The following is a 5,567-nucleotide window of genomic DNA, read 5'->3' as shown; positions in this document are numbered from 1 at the left end:
ACCAGAAACCGTGGATTGATGGCAGCATTCGCGTGAAACTGAAAGCGCTGAACCACTGCTTTTAATCAGGGCAAGGTGTCTGGCAACATGACTGAATACAAACAGTGCAGCTATTCCTCCGTAAGGCTATTAAACAAGCTAAGCGTCAGTACAGAGACAAAGTGGAATCTCAATTCAATGGCTCAGACACAAGAGGCATGTGGCAGGGTCTACAGTCAATCACGGACTACAAGATGAAATCCAGCCCAGTCACGGACCAGGATGTCTTGCTCCCAGGCAGACTAAATAACTTTTGCCCCGCTTTGAGGACAATACAGTGCCACTGACACGGCCTGCAACGGAAACATGCGGTCTCTCCTTCACTGCAGCCGAGGTGAGTAAGACATTTAAACATGTTAACCCTCGCAAGGCTGCAGGCCCAGACCGGCATCCCCAGCCGCGCCCTCAGAGCATGCGCAGACCAGCTGGCCGGTGTGTTTACGGACATATTCAATCAATCCCTATACCAGTCTGCTGTTCCCACATGCTTCAAGAGGGCCACCATTGTTCCTGTTCCCAAGAAAGCTAAGGTAACTGAGCTAAACGACTACCGCCCGTAGCACTCACTTCCGTCATCATGAAGTGCTTTGAGAGACTAGTCAAGGACCATATCACCTCCACCCTACCTGACACCCTAGACCCACTCCAATTTGCTTACCGCCCAAATAGGTCCACAGACGATGCAATCTCAACCACACTGCACACTGCCCTAACCCACCTGGACAAGAGGAATACCTATGTGAGAATGCTGTTCATCGACTACAGCTCGGCATTCAACACCATAGTACCCTCCAAGCTCGTCATCAAGCTCGAGACCCTGGGTCTCGACCCCGCCCTGTGCAACTGGGTACTGGACTTCCTGACGGGCCGCCCCCAGGTGGTGAGGGTAGGCAACAACATCTCCTCCCCGCTGATCCTCAACACGGGGGCCCCACAAGGGTGCGTTCTGAGCCCTCTCCTGTACTCCCTGTTCACCCACGACTGCGTGGCCACGCACGCCTCCAACTCAATCATCAAGTTTGCGGACGACACAACAGTGGTAGGCTTGATTACCAACAACGACGAGACGGCCTACAGGGAGGGAGGTGAGGGCCCTCGGAGTGTGGTGTCAGGAAAATAACCTCACACTCAACGTCAACAAAACTAAGGAGATGATTGTGGACTTCAGGAAACAGCAGAGGGAACACCCCCCTATCCACATCGATGGAACAGTAGTGGAGAGGGTAGCTAGTTTTAAGTTCCTCGGCATACACATCACAGACAAACTGAATTGGTCCACTCACACTGACAGCGTCGGGAAGAAGGTGCAGCAGCGCCTATTCAACCTCAGGAGGCTGAAGAAATTCGGCTTGTCACCAAAAGCACTCACAAACTTCTACAGATGCACAATCGAGAGCATCCTGGCGGGCTGTATCACCGCCTGGTACGGCAACTGCTCCGCCCTCAACCGTAAGGCTCTCCAGAGGTAGTGAGGACTGCACAACGCATCACCGGGGGCAAACTACCTGCCCTCCAGGACACCTACACCACCCGTTGTTACAGGAAGGCCATAAAGATCATCAAGGACATCAACCACCCGAACCACTGCCTGTTCACCCCGCTATCATCCAGAAGGCGAGGTCAGTACAGGTGCATCAAAGCTGGGACCGAGAGACTGAAAAACAGCTTCTATCTCAAGGCCATCAGACTGTTAAACAGCCACCACTAACACTGAGTGGCTGCTGCCAACACACTGTCATTGACACTGACCCAACTCCAGCCATTTTAATAATGGGAATTGATGGGAAATGATGTAAATATATCACTAGCCACTTTAAACAATGCTACCTTATATAATGTTACTTACCCTACATTATTCATCTCATATGCATATGTATATACTGTACTCTACATCATCGACTGCATCCTTATGTAACACATGTATCACTAGCCACTTTAACTATGCCACTTTGTTTACTTTGTCTACACACTCATCTCATATGTATATACTGTACTCGATACCATCTACTGTATGCTGCTCTGTACCATCACTCATTCATATATCCTTATGTACATGTTCCATATCCTTACACTGTGTATAAGACAGTAGTTTGGAATTGATTGGGTGTTACTTGTTGGTTATCACTGCATTGTCGGCTAGAAGCACAAGCATTTCGCTACACTCGCATTAACATCTGCTAACCATGTACAACAATATGACAAATAAATTGAAAGTTTTGATTTTTTGATTTATAACTTTTGCAAAGTTCTTCAGTAAAGAATAATTGTTTTTCTACATAACAACCAGAGGAATGTATATACAGTTGAAGTCGGATGTTTACATACACCTTAGCCAAATACATTTAAACTCAATTTTTTTCACAATTTCTGACCTTTTTAATCCTAGTAAAAATTCCCAGTTTAGGTCAGTTAGGACTTCACTATATATTTTTCAGAATGTGAAATGTCAGAATAATAGTATAGAGAAGGATTTATTTCAGCTTTAATTTCTTTCATCACATTTCCCAGTCGGTCAGAAGTTTACATACACTCTTTCATCAGACCAGAGGACATTTCTCCAAAAAGTACAATCTTTGTCCCCATGTGCAGTTGCAACCGTAGTCTGGCTTTTTTTTATGGAGGTTTTGGAGCAGTGGCTTCTTCCTTGCTGAGCGGCCTTTCAGGTTATGTCGATATAGGACTCATTTTACTGTACCTGTTTCCTCCAGCATCTTCACAAGGTCCTTTGCTGTTGTTCTCGGGTTGATTTGCACTTTTCGCACCAAAGTACGTTCATCTCTAGGAGACAGATCGTGTCTCCTTTCTGGAGCAGTATGACAGCTGCGTGGTCCCATGTTGTTTATACTTGACTACTATTGTTTGTACAGATGAACGTGGTACCTTCAGGGCGTTTGGAAATCGCTCCTAAGATGAACCAGACTTGTGGAGGTCTACAATTTTTTTCTGAGGTCTTGGCTGATTTCTTTTGATTTTCCCATGATGTCAAGCAAAGAGGCACTGAGTTTGAAGGTAGATCTTGAAATACATCCACAGGTACACCTCCAATTGACTCAAATTATGTCAATTAGCCTATATGAAGCTTCTAAAGCATTTTCTGAATTTTCAAGCTGTTTAAAGGCACAGTCAATTTAGTGTATGTAAACTTCTGACCCACTGTAATTGTGATATAGTGAATTATAAGTGAAATAACCTGTCTGTAAACTGTTTGTTGGAAAACGTACTTGTGTCATGCACAAAGTAGATGTCCTAACCGACTTACCAAAACTATAGTTTGTTAACAAGAAATTTGTAGAGTGGGTGAAACCGTGTTTTAGTGACTCCAACCCTAAGTGTGTGTAAACTTCCCGACTTCAACTGTAACTTTACATCAGTATTTAGCTGCTAAATAGTAACTATTAACAGGTTATTACCTCGTTTTACCTGCTCATTGCAGTCTTATTTCGCTGTTGTTTCATATTACTTTCAGATGTTACCCCTGTTGTTTTAGCACTCTGAACTAAAGTGGTACCTCCCTGGTACCTGCAAACAAATTGATTAACCTGAAATGCACAGACAAACTGGCCACATCCACACACTTGCCTAACCTCTCCTAACCCTTGAAGTAACAAATCACACACATACAATACACATTTGTTTTTGACTCAAGCCAGCCTTAATGCTACTCCCTTAGCCTTACACACATAATCATAGGCGGCATTTCCATTAAGCTAAGCTTCCCTTAAGTAAATTGTATGGAACTTGCCAAATTATATAGTTCTGTCTATACACAAAAAAAAATCCTTCAAAACACTACACTAGAGCATGATTGGGCAACAGAGGATTATTATCTTGTTTTAAAAAAAATAGCGGTGGATTGTTTTAAATTACCAGCACATACAGCCAGGAAGCTCGCCATTTAGGAAGCGTGCAGTTTGGGCAAGCATGCAGCAAATATCCAGAGCTGATTGTTGACATATCCCGGTGGTGCGCCATATTCACTGTCTTTATCATAAAAAATAAAAATAAAAATAAATATTCACTGTCTTTATCATTGGCTGAGCCAGTGGCAAGTTATTTTGGGACAATAATGTCCTCATCCAGGCTAGATAGACTACATAGCCTACAATGTCTCCCCTTTTCATAGGCCTCAATTAGATGGTTGCATTCAAGACAATATTGTTTTTATTGATCTCAGTTTGTCATTTTCAGCAAATCAGCCTACCCTGTCATTTTGTGGTATTAAAGATTAGGCTCACGTCTCCAGTTATGGCAAGTGAATTCTTGTAGAATTGCATGAAATGTGTTTATAAAACTCTACATTTTTCTCGTGTCCTGCTAAAGAATGTTCCTTTAGCTGAAAAAATAGCTTCCCCAAACTTGAAACCCACATGCAGCCTATTGACATACTCAAAAAACACACACAAAATATAGCTTTGGCTTGATATTTCCTTGCAAGGTAGGCCTAAGGAGTACATCAACCCAGCATGAGACAATGTAAAGGGTGACATCTAGTGGGAAAAACTGTTCTGTACCATAACGTATATCAATTATATAGTTAACTAGAGCCTACACTACACGAGGGCAGATACTTATCACTGTATTAAAAAAAAAGATTACGCTGTAGGGGGGGGGGGGGTTGTTGTTGTAGCTGGTCCAATTAGAGGCCTTATTTCTTTCAATTATTTATATATTTTTTATTCTGCACCCTCGGCACCTATAGATATAACATTTCCATAATTTTGGTGAATTTATTTACAAATCAGACTTTACAGTGAAAGCATAAGGGCAGGGTTCAAGAATTGAATTTGACTTCTCGGCTAGGACTGAGAAAATGTAGCTCTACAGTAACGTAGGCTGTAATTTGAATGTAATTTGGGAGGACTTTAACAAGTTGGGGCCGTGGCCACACAGGAATAAAGGAAGGACACTTTTGAGCACGGGAGAGGGAGGTGCTGCGAAGTCATGACCATAGCATACATCAGAAATGCTAAATGTATGGTCAAGGTGAAAATGGAGCACCACGACGAGGGAAACTAGTTGAAAGTTAAGGTAAATTCTAAACGCCATTGTCAGTGTTGTGTATTTGTACAAAGCTAATGATTTACTATGTTAGTTTCACTGAAACGTCATATGACTCTGATTTACGTGTCACCTGTACTTGTATTCCACTGTCATGAGAAAAACACGGCGCCAGGCTCTCCTGTACAAACGAATACACTAATCCGTTGTCTGCCTCTGCATTGTCGGCCTTTGTAATGTAACGTAGTTTTTGTATATGCTATTTTATTATTTACATAGGTAAATCATTTTATATTGGTTCGGGATTCATCTAGTTATTTGCTTTCGTGATTCGTCCAGGGTGCTTCAGGCTATGGTAATGTTGAATAACATTTGGGAAGTTTACAATAGGTTTACCAGTTTAATTGTGTAGTTTCGGTGATACATTGCAATAAACTAAAAACTGTTTGCAATTGCTGTAGACCTATGACACTTTAGCCTAATGTGAATACAAAATATATTAGGCCTGAAAAGTAATACACATGTAATGC

Source organism: Oncorhynchus gorbuscha, linkage group LG15 (genome assembly GCF_021184085.1).
Source record: "Oncorhynchus gorbuscha isolate QuinsamMale2020 ecotype Even-year linkage group LG15, OgorEven_v1.0, whole genome shotgun sequence".
In the NCBI taxonomy this organism is placed as follows: Eukaryota; Metazoa; Chordata; class Actinopteri; order Salmoniformes; family Salmonidae; genus Oncorhynchus; species Oncorhynchus gorbuscha.
This window is presented reverse-complemented; position numbering follows the sequence as displayed.